Consider the following 12,203-nt stretch of genomic DNA (forward strand, 5'->3'; position numbering starts at 1 on the left):
GTTTATGCTAGATGAATAATTACAATCCCTAATTTGCAAAAATAATAGAGATATACCTCTATGACATATTAAAAAAAGCTGAGTCTCTAAGGTAACTATTTATGATTTTTTTTATGCTGTCACTTTTTTTTTAACCATTTCAGCCGCCCAGACGTGAAGCTCACGTCCGGGCGGCTGCTAAGCTGTGCTCTCCCACTACTGCGCGCGATTGCGGGCACGCCCCCGTGTCCCCGCGTTGTCCCCCGGTAGCCCTGGGATCAGTGAAAGGGAACATGGTTCCTGATCACCGATCCCTGTCCCGCTCACCCGTGAGGCTTCGGCTCTTCTGCCCGGCAAAATTTCCGCATCCGCATTTCCGCATAGCGAGAAGTACAAGGAGAGAAACCAAAAATGAAGGTGGCCATCTTGTGGCCAAATAGTAAAACTACATCAACACATTTTTTACATTACAATTTAGACATCTAACAACATTAAAAAATAACTGTTTATGTCCCACACCAAAATATTACCCAAATAAAAATTTTAATGAAAAAAAAAATACAATAATAAAAAAAAAAAAAGACATAAATAGTTACCTAAGGGTCTGAACTTTTTAAATATGCAGTTGAAGGGGGTATACTACAAACATTTTTTAAATTATAAGCTTGTAAATAGTGATAGGTGCAAAACGGAAACAATGCACCTTTATTTCCAAATAAAATATTGGCGCCATACATTGTGATAGGGACAAAATTTAACTGGTATAATAACCGAGACATACGGGCAAATAAGATACATAGGTTTTAATTATGGTAGCATGGACTATTTTAAAGCTATAATGGCCGAAAACTGAGAAATAATGAATTTTTTCAATTTTTTTCTTATTAATCCTGTTAAAATGCATTTACAGTAAAGTGGCTCTTAGCAAAATGTACCACCCACAGAAAGCCCAATTAGTGGCGGAAAAAACAAGATATAGACCAATAACTTGTGATAAGTAGTGATAAAGTTATTAGCGAATTAATGGGAGGTGCAAATTGCTCCGGTGCATAAGGTGAAAAAAAAGGCGGGCTGAAATGGTTAAACAAGGTAGCTGTAGCGGATGTGAAAATAAGGGGTTACAATTGGGGATTTACTTATTTTTTTAACATTTCTATGTGTACTTTTATTTTTGGCCACTAGATGTCCCCACACTATTCTGTGTACTGAACAGTACACGGGAAGTAGTTAAGAACTGTGACTTTTACTTTCGTTTTGTCAACGACCATTGGCATCTCATTGATGCCAGATGGTCATTCACTATTGGTACACTGATCGGTGAATAGGAAAACATGTTCCTATTCCCCGATCAGTATTCTGCCACATGGAGGGGCACTGTAAACCACAGGATAAGTGTATCTATGCCCCTGGTGCTAAAGTGAAGTCCACAGGGGCATAGATACATTGTCCAGCTGTGATGAACAGGTTAAAGATAACTGTTCTTATGGTATATTTTGTTAGTTCCTCAATAGACATGCGTATCTTGTGTTATTTAAAGAGAGACTCCGACCAAGAATTGAACTTTATCCCAGTCAGTAGCTGATACCCCCTTTTATATGAGAAATCAATTCCTTTTCACAAACAGGCCATCATGGGGTGCTGTATGGCTGATATTGTGGTGAAACCCCTCCCACAAAGAAATTCTGAGTACGTACTCTTGGCAGTTTCCTGTCTGAGAACTCTGTTGCAATGTGGGAAATAGCTGTTTCCAACTGCCAAAACAGCAAGCAGCAGCTACATCACTTGCCAGCAGTAAAAATGTTACCATATGATCAATGTCAGAATATAAATCAGGGATTTAAAATATTTTACAATGGCCAAACACTGACTAAATCATTTATACATAATTATTGTAAAAATGAAGCACTTTTTTTATTACATTATTTTCACTTGAGTTTCTCTTTAAGACAACCTGTATAAATCAAACAAAATGTTATTTCAAATCCAGGCTTATTAAACAAATGTAAAATGAGAACCGCTTAAAGGGGATAAAACTGTAAATAGAAAATTCTTGTACCTATTGTTGTAAATAGATCATTTTATATATTACCTGTGTTCTCGAAGTGCCTGTATACAGGAAGCAGGTGCCAAGGGATAGGAAGCTCTCTTCTGCTTATAGCTCACTCCTCCTCACCTCCTTGCTTGTACTAATGTGTTGCCGGGGCAAACAGCTGATGAGTCATTCAGCAATGGACCCAAACTGTGCAACTTTCCCCTGGTCCGGTGGAAAGCCACACAGTTCGGACCCATTTCCAAATGACACATCAACAGTTGCAATGGCAACACATCACTATATGAGCGAGAAGGTAGGGAGGAATGAGCTATAAGCAGAAGAGAGCTTCCTATCTCTTGGCACTTGCTTCTGTTATACAGGCACTGTGAGGACACCGGAAATGTATAAAATTATCTATTTATAACAAGAAGCGGTGGGAGGGAAAAATGTTGCACTAATACTCTTGTGCCTAGCAATAGCTACAAGAGTTTTCTATTACTAGTTTCATCCTACATTAAATTCTTTCATTTTATGTGGATGACCTGAAGTGACGCAGTTATAGCTAATGTTTCAATGTAATCGAAGTGATGTGTTTATTCCGCCTGACACTGACAAGAGTAACAAATTGTTTTTAAATTTGTGTAACTGAATCAGAGATTATGTCTATTATTTAATTAGCCTTTTGAAATTCTATTAAACTAATTATATTCTCACGATGTGTCGTCGACAGCGGCCTTTAATTACAAGATTTATTAGCTGAGAAATCAAAAAATAACAAAATTAAAGCGGGATTGTCACCATAAAAATCCAACTTCAACAGCAACTGGTCTGAGTGTATTAAGTGATAAAGCTGCTAATCCTGCATTCAACGCTTTCAAAACATTTTTCTGCTGTTATGGTTTGGAGTTGTCACATACCTTAGGAGCACTGGCCCTTTAATAGCCATTGCCATTCGGTTGCATGCTGGGAGTTCTTTGTATCATATAATATATTCCTCCTCTTTCCTTTATTTCCCTGCCTAGCTGCCTAGCTGAAACATGATCCTCTGCTCACTTGTGTTTACACGCAAGGCTGAGGCGACTCAACAATTGGAGGAGAACAGAAAAAAAACTTATGGGAAGAAATGACATCAGTATTTAGCCTCAAACTGTGGGCAAAAGACATGGTTCCCACCAGGAACAGAATTTTTTTTATTTACTATATAAAATTCACTGAAGTCAAAACGTGGACAGTACAATACATGTGTTATATAAGTAGATCAAGTATTTATCTACTTATATATGTGTTTTTCCCCTGGCATAGTATTGCTAATCCTCCTGTTTTAAAGAGTTAAATGACAATTAGAAGACACAATTGTGGTCTCATAATTTTGTTTCTTTCCTGATTTTCCAAAGACTGTACCCACATTTTATACCTTGTGAATGTAAAGGTGGCCATAACCTGTGAAATTAAAAGATAGCAGTTTTCCAGTTATCGATCTTTTACCTGTTCTGCCTCTCTGCACCTCTAATATTACACAAGATTTCAGCATCTGTTTCAAGATTTGTATTACCCAATCCAATACCAAGCTATGCCAAGTCTTGATCGTGCACTGCAGCTGCCCATGGCCGATGATCCAATCAAAATACTATAAAAAATAACATCATTTCTGTAGCTTTTCATTGGACTCAGGTTTTTCAATTCACTTTTTCTCCTACATTTTCTCCAAGTAGATAATTTTTCATCTTATGTTTAAAACAACTTTTCAGCACTCAGTGGTTGAAAAAGTTCCAAACTATAGGTAAAAAAAAGCGCATTTATCAAGTCTAATGTCTAATCTATTGAATACGTTGACAAGTGTACGGGCACATTAAGGTCGGTCATACATGAGTTTTCCTAGCAAGTAGGATCACTTTAAATCTGCTGGTAATCTGTTGCGTTCAACATACCAAAATACCCAAACAAACAACTTTAATTGATTTTGGACAGTTTATCAATCAAAAAAACCTAGCATTCCAGGGGATAGCATTTATATAAAGAAACTGGCAGGCACAAGATAAACCAGGCCGTTTACTGGTGAACAGCAGTGCACTTACAGAGGAGACTGGGTGGGTTACAGCTCCCCTCTACCTTCCAGCTGTTTTACAGGTATATCCCGCATCATCAGTGGGATTCTTGAGGGGGCAGGGAGACCAGTGTAATACACACATTGAAACACTGCATTTATGTATCTTGGGGTGTCCAGCATGCATTGGTCTTTACAATCCACTTCTTACCCACCCATCATTGTACAAAAGGCTGCCCCATCGCCACTCACATCAGCTAGATCAATTGTGGTCTCAGGGGGCTGCAGTGGTTTATCTAGAAGGGTGCAGCATGCTGCCTGCCACTTGTACCTGGTCCCCGCTGCCTCCCGGTCCCCCTGCGCCACACACACACCAGATCAATGATGAGAGGACAGACCCACAAACACTATTTGCTGTCTCTCCTCTCACAGCTGATCTGAGGTTTGACAGTGACAACGAGCCAGAAAGAGGCGGCAGTGACGTCAACCAGTCACCACTGATCTGAGGTCAACAGCCAGCACCAAGCCCCCACCCAGCGTGTCAGCACCCACATTTGACACGTGTAGCCTATTAGATAGAGGACAAGGCAATGCACTCGTACACAATTGGAGTAGTTGAGAGACAGGATTTCTCACCATTGTGCACTTAAAATTGACTATTTAGCTTTCTCATAGTTCTGCATAGCATGAAATGATATTGACATTCAGCACAACAGAAGGTTTACTTTAAAAATGCTTATTTATAAGGTTTAAAGTTATTATCAGAGACACGTGTGCCTCAATGGATGCAGGGACTCTGCATTTATTGTAAAACAGACACTGCTTATCTGTTTGTACTGGGCAATCACACCAAACTCAGCATCAGCAGATTGAATGGCATGTCTATTGCCATGCCTGCAAGCTTCAAGTCAGTTTACTAGAAACCTTGACAGTGGGATGCGAAAGTGTGGGCAACCTTGTTAATCATCATGATTTTCCTGTATAAATCGTTGGTTGTTACGATAAAAAATGTCAGCAAAATATATCACATAGGAGACACACAAAGTGATATTTGAGAAGTGAAATTAAAGTTATTGGATTTACAGAAAGTGCGCAATAATTGTTTAAATAAAATTAGGCAGATGCATAAATTTGGGCACTGTTGTCATTTAATTATAATTTATCTAATTATTGGAACTCAAATTAGCTTGGTATGCTCAGTGACCCCTGACCTACATACATAGGTGAATCCAATTCAATCCAGTTATGAGAAAGAGTATTTAAGGGGGTCAATTGTAAGTTTACCACCTCTTTTAATTTTCTCTGAAGAGTAGCAACATGGGGGTCTCAAAACAACTCTCAAATGACCTGAAGACAAAGATTGTTCACCATCATGGTTTAGGGAAAGGATACAGAAAGCTGTCTCAGAGATTTCAGCTGTCTGTTTCCATAGATAGGAACTTATAGAGGAAATGGAAGACCACAGGCTCAGTTCAAGTTAAGGTTCAAAGTGGCAGACCAAGAAAAATTTTGGATAAATCAAAGCGACGAATGGTGAGAACAGTCAGAGTCAAACCACAGACCAGCACCAAAGACCTACATCATCTTGCTGCAGATGGAGTCACTGGGCATCGTTCAACCATTCAGCACACTGTACACAAGGAGATGCTGTATGTGAGAGTGATGCAGAAGAAACCTTTTCTCCGCCCACAGCACAAACAGAGGCACTTGAGGTATGCTAAAGCACATTTGAACAACCTAGCTTCATTTTGGAATAAGGTGCTGTGGACTGATGAAATTAAAATTGAGTTATTTGGGCATAACAATGGGCGTTATGCATGGAGGAAAAACAACACAGCATTTAAAGAAAAACACCTGCTACCTACAGTAAAATATGGTGGTGGTTCCATCATGCTGTAGGGCTGTGTGGCCAGTGCAGGGACTGGGAATCTTGTCAAAGTTGAGGGATGCATGCAATCCACTCAGTATCAGCAGATTCTGGAAACCAATGTCCAGGAATCAGTGACAAAGCTGTAGCTGCGCCAGGGCTGGATCTTTCATCAAGATAACGACACTAAACACTGCTCAAAATCCACTAAGGCATTGATGCATTAAGCTGTGAGTGAGGCCGATGTCCTCTTCCACCTGTCCTCGCTAAACCCCAGGAAAGCCTCTGGCCCTGACGGCGTGTCACCAGCCTGTCTGAAAACCTGCTCACACCAGCTGGCACCCATCCTCGCTTCCATATTCTCCAAATCCCTCCAGGCCGGCAAAGTCCCTGCATGTTTCAAAAAATCTACCATTATCCCTGTCCCCAAAAAGCAAGGAAACTCTGACCTCAATAACTATAGACCAGTGGCCCTGACATCCAAGATCATGAAAACCTTCGAGAGAGTCGTCTTGTCACACATCAAGCTTGTTACCTCCCCCCAAATGGATCCGTACCAGTTTGCTTACAGGGCAAACAGATCCACTGATGATGCTGTCAACATCTGCCTTGAGCTCACATACGACCACCTGGACAAACCTAACACATACACCAGAATTCTCCTTCTGAACTTCAGCTCAGCCTTCAACACCATCTGCCCCCGTATACTGCAGGACAATCTCACAGAGCTGAATGTCCATCCCACTCTCCACGGGTGGATCACAGACTTCCTGACCAACAGAACTCAAGGTCACCTCTCAACCAAGGACAACGAACACGGGGGGCCCCACAAGGCTGCATCCTGTCGCCAATCCTGTTTTCCCTCTACACGAACAACTGCAAATCCAAGGAGAACTCTGTCAAGGTCATCAAATTTGCAGATGACACCACCATCGTTGGTCTAGTAACAAACAACGATGAGCAGGCCTACCGCCAGGAGGTTGACAGTGTTTCCCAGTGGTGCAGGGAGAACAGGCTGGTCCTCAACTCATCCAAAACCGTAGAGCTGATTGTGGATTTCAGGAAGCACGCCCCCTCCCCCCCACCAATCTTTATCAACGGCATCGAAAGGGTAACCAGCGTTCGCCTTCTGGGCACCACCATCTCCAAAGACCTGAGCTGGAAGGCAAGCACAGCCCTGACCCAGAAGAAAGCCCAGCAGAGGCTTTTCTTCCTCCGCCAATTGAAGAAGTTCGGCATGGCTCAAGAGCTACTTACACTGCCACCATCGAGTCCGTCCTCTGCTCCTCCATCCTAGTCTGGTACGCTGGCTCCACCACCAGAGACAGATACAAACTTCAGAGGGTCATCAGATCAGCAGAGAGAATCATCGGCAGACCTCTCCCTTCGCTTGTCCACCTCCACAACTCCAGGCTACGCTCAAGAGCACTGAGGATTGCTGGCGACCCCTCTCACCCGGGCCAGCGGTTCTTCTGCAGACTTCCGTTAGGCCGGAGGTTTCGGTCCATCGCCACCAAAACCTCAAGGCACAGGAACTCTTTCTTTCCCTCAGCTGTCACCCTCCTGAACTCCCTGTAGGTCATTCCATCCCCTCCACCACACTGTTGAACTGCACCTTGCCGCCCCCCCCCCCCCCCCCTTTTTGCTTGCTTTTTTTTTTTTTGCTTGTATTTATGCCTTGTTTTTGTACTTATGCCCTTCTGCATTTTATGCCCCTGTTTCTATACTCTGTTATCTATACTTTTTATCTCTACTCTGTTAAATTGTTTGTGCCAAACCCAATTCCGAGCATGACCCTGTCGTGCCTGGCGAATAAAAATGATTCTGATTCTGATGCAGAGGAACAACTACAACATTCTGGAATGGCCATCTCAGTCCCCAGGCCTGAATATAATTGAAAATATGTGGTGTGAGTTAAAGAGAGCTGTCCATGCTCGGAAGCCATCAAACCTGAATGAACTGGAGATGTTTTTTGGATGATGGTCCAAAATACCTTCAACCAGAATCCAGACTCTCATTGGAACCTACAGGAAGCGTTTAGAGGCTGTAATTTCTGCAAAAGGAGGTTCTATTAAATATTGATTTCATTTTTTTTTTGTGGTGCGCAAATTTTTACATCTACCTAATTTTATTTAAACAATTATTGCACACTCTCTTTAAATCCAATAAACTTCATTTCACATCTCAAATAACACTGTGTGTGTCTCCTATATGATATATTTAACTGATATTTTTTATCGTAACAACCAACAATTTATACAGCAAAATCATGATGATTAACAAGATTGCCCAAATTTTTTGCATCCCACTGTATATCAGTATAAGTGGCCTGGAGGTGTTTTTCTTAATCAGACTACAGTAGCCATTTATTTTAGCATATGATCCATTCTAGATGTTACAAAGGTCCAACAGACTGAAAGGGAAAGTTTGCTGTAGCTAAAAATTTTCAGGAAACAGAGATCGAGCTGCACAGTTCTTTCACTAGCTTTTTCATGTCCAGACTCCAGACAGGAAGTGATGGGATTTCTCACAGATGGGAATACTGGACAGCAATACTAAAGATGCCCCTTACATTTATCAAAATTAAAGTAGAACCTAAACTGTACCCTAGTTTAGCTCGGGTAAAAAAGTAAATACTTACCTAAGAAAGTGAAACATTTCCATCAAGGGCTTAAGTAAGTATGGCTGCACTTGCGTAGGTCGAAAGGAGGAGAAGAAAGCGCCGGCACTGCTGTCATACACTTTATTTTGGCGTTGATAAAATCAATACAAGGAAATTCTTCCAGACAAATTGGAAAGACACATACCGTGGGTAGATGTAGCAGGTGCGGTGGGTGCAGTGGGTGCAGAGCCTGACGGCCGTTTCGCGCGATATGCGCTTCTACGGAGGCTATACGGGGTGGTCTCGTTGCAGGCTGGCTAATAAACCCTTCCTAAGCCTGCGTGCGGCGATCTGCCGCTGAATACGCCACCTCCCCCGGGCCATCACGTCACGCCTCCCCATTGGCCGCTCACCAAACGGGACGGCTGGAGGCAAGTGACGTCATGTACTTCCTGACTACGGTGGCTCAAAAGGGGAACACTGTATTAGGTTCCCCAGGCAACCAATGCAAGTCAAGTCAACATCGTAAGTCAGGAAGTATTACTGCCATCTTGTGGCTAAATTGGAAATTGCAGCTATAAAGCTGCAAAGTGCGTGCATAGTACAAAATCAGTGCTTTCTGCATATAATAAGAGCATAAAAATGCATAAGAAAAATAAATAAATGTTTTAGTATCATTGCAAATATTAAAGTGCAGTGCTTTTAGTGTCCCTGAAACTCACTGGACCAGCTGGGGGCAAAAGTTGTTCAAAAACTAGTGTGATACAAAAATGTTGGAGGTGATGTTGTGCAAAACTAAAAAAAGGGGGTGACTAACTCTGCAAAACCGGGGCAAGTGTAGATACCACCAAAAATTGGTACATCATGACGTAATCTGCTGTGAGAAAAGGTGTACGGTTGGTTGTGAATAAACTGGGTCGGTGGTTCCGGGACCATGATTATTGCATAAATGCTTAGAACCATTTGTGCTGATGGAAGTGATAGGGTACGTACTGGAAACTTAAAAACAATACGTAAGGGGGAGTATGGATGTTAGTTACTCTCCCTTACTGGAAAGGTGTAGTGGAGTCACGAGATGAAGGACATTGGTACATTAATAATGGGACTATTAAGAAAAATAGCTGGGGTGGCATATTATATAGCTGGAACGTGGGCCTACCTGTGTAGAATGGAATTTACCTGTATGGCAGAAGCCATCCATAAGCAGTTAGACACACTAAGGGAAATAGCAGAACGCAGGACCATAAAACAACTAAACACAGCATGCATAGCCCTGGGGTAAAGGGGGAAGGATAGGGCAAAGGGCAGGAAACCGAGGGAAGGAATGGGGTGCGGGAAAATTGAGGACCGGGAAAACGGGAAGGGACTAGGGAAAGACGGGGTGGGGAGGGAACTCAGGATAAGGAAGGTAAGGAGGGGTGGGGAACACAGGGGAAAATCCGTGCTTGCTGAGTCCTAGAGGACTATGCATCATATCAGTTCATCATGAATGGGCAAGGAGGTACTGTTCCTTTATCATGGGTCCAAGAAGCAGGAGAGGTCGGTGTGATCATTCATTCCGAGTGGTCCCATGGCATCAGTCCTCAATATCATACGGGCCTCTTCTCTCTTTAAGTTCCTTTCTCTGTTGCCTCCACGTCTTGGAGGTGGAACTTGCAGCAATCCCGCAAAGGTTAGCTTTGTGGGGTCTCCTTGATGGGCCTCCCTCATGTGCATAATTACCCTAGTGGAGCCTCTGCCCGACTCAATTGAATGGAAATGTTCACGGAACCTCCTATTCAGAGACCTAGTGGTTTCTCCTATGTAAAACCTGCCGCAGGGGCACCACAGCGCGTAAACGGAAAAGACTGTCTGACACGTGAAAAAGTCTTGTACATAACGACGCATTGGGCCCACCTGGTAACAAGAGCCAGTGGCCATGTTAATACACGACACGCACCGACCGCACCTGTGGTTCCCCTGCGGCAGATGGTCCCTCAGCCAGTTGCCATTGCTACTTCTTGACAAAAATTCACTCCTGCTTATTTTTGAGCCAATGGTAGGGGCCCTCTTAAAGGAAAACAGAGGTCCTTCTTCTACTAATGGCTTCAAGATGGGGTCCCTTAAAAGGATATCCCAATTCTTCTTGGTCATCTCCTGAATCTTGTCTGCCATAGGGGTATAATCAAAGGTAAATGGAACCTGCCCTCTATTTAGAGCATTTTTCTTTTTCCGATTTTGTCTCCCCAGGAGTTGCTTCCTATTTATTCTGCTCGCTTTTTTGAAGGCCTTCTGAATCATTTCCTGTTCATATCCTCTACCTAGAAGTCTCTTTCCCAGAGCCTCTGATTGAGATATGAAACTTGCATCATCTGCATTGTTTCTCCGCAGCCTGAGAAACTGGCTGTAGGGTATCGATTGAGTCACATGGTTAGGGTGAAAGCTTGATCTATGCAAAAGGGCATTGGAGGCTGTCGGTTTCCGAAAGCCCCTGGGGGTTAGAGTGTCTCCTTGCACCTCCAGCTCTAGGTCTAGGAAGGCAACCCTACTGTGGCTGATCGTGGCGGTAAAGGCCATATTCATGGTGTTATTGTTCAGATACGCTAAAAAATCATCAAAGGTTGCACAAGTCCCAGACCAGAAAATGAGGACGTCGTCCACGCATCTGGACCACATCCTGAGGTGGCACCGAAACGGGTTCTCATGGGCATGTACGTATTGTTCCTCAAACCAAGCGAGAAATATATTGGCGTATGTGCAGGAGACCGCCGTTCCCATGGCGTATAGCCTTCGTCGAAGCGCATAGCGCGCGAAACGGCCATCAGGCTCTGCACCCACTGCACCCACCGCACCTGCTACATCTACCCACGGTATGTGTCTTTCCAATTTGTCTGGAAGAATTTCCTTGTATTGATTTTATCAACGCCAAAAAAAAGTGTATGACAGCAGTGCCGGCGCTTTCTTCTCCTCCTTTCAATCATGCTGTGACTTGGGCCTGAGCACGCTGAGGATACACTCCACATACATCTCCATTTGGGGCTGTGCAGTGCTCCCTCCTCTCCCTCCTTGGATGTGTTACGATTCCTGCAGTGCCAGCAATTTTTGCTTTTTCCCTTCTACTGTTTTAACACTTGCGTAGGTCGTGCTACTGTGCTACCATGACCATGCTTGCCTGGTTGTAGCACGACCGTGCTTTTGCACCCTGTATGGTCCTAATCAATATCCACAGCTCAAACTATTTAGATGTAAATTGTGAGGGGAAAGGTTATTGTTAACAGTGGAGAGGGGGTGGTTAGTATTAGGAGAGTGTTGAGTGACAAGAGGAGAAGGTTAGGACCAGAGTAGGAGGTTAGTGTTTGGTGTTAAAAAGGGGGAAGGTTAGTGTTAGTGTTAGAATACAGAAAGGGAAAAATATCCTGCACCAAAAACCACAGACAGCGATAAAAAATGTACATACAACAGTATGCTGTTTTTATGAGGGGGGAGGGGAGCAATTTCACTGTTTGTCATGAGCGCCATATTACCAGATACGCCACTGGGGTCTGTCAGCTATTGGCATCTAGTTCTACACCCTCTCCATTCAGGGCTACTCCTCCGCTAGTGAGAAACTAGAGATGGGCAGCATCAAGGCTTGAACAGGCCATAACTCAAGCTATTCTCCAGTCCTTCCCTAGAGGGGAGGAGACTAGGCCATTGCTAG

This window comes from Hyperolius riggenbachi, chromosome 2 (assembly GCF_040937935.1).
Source record: "Hyperolius riggenbachi isolate aHypRig1 chromosome 2, aHypRig1.pri, whole genome shotgun sequence".
Lineage (NCBI taxonomy): Eukaryota > Metazoa > Chordata > Amphibia > Anura > Hyperoliidae > Hyperolius > Hyperolius riggenbachi.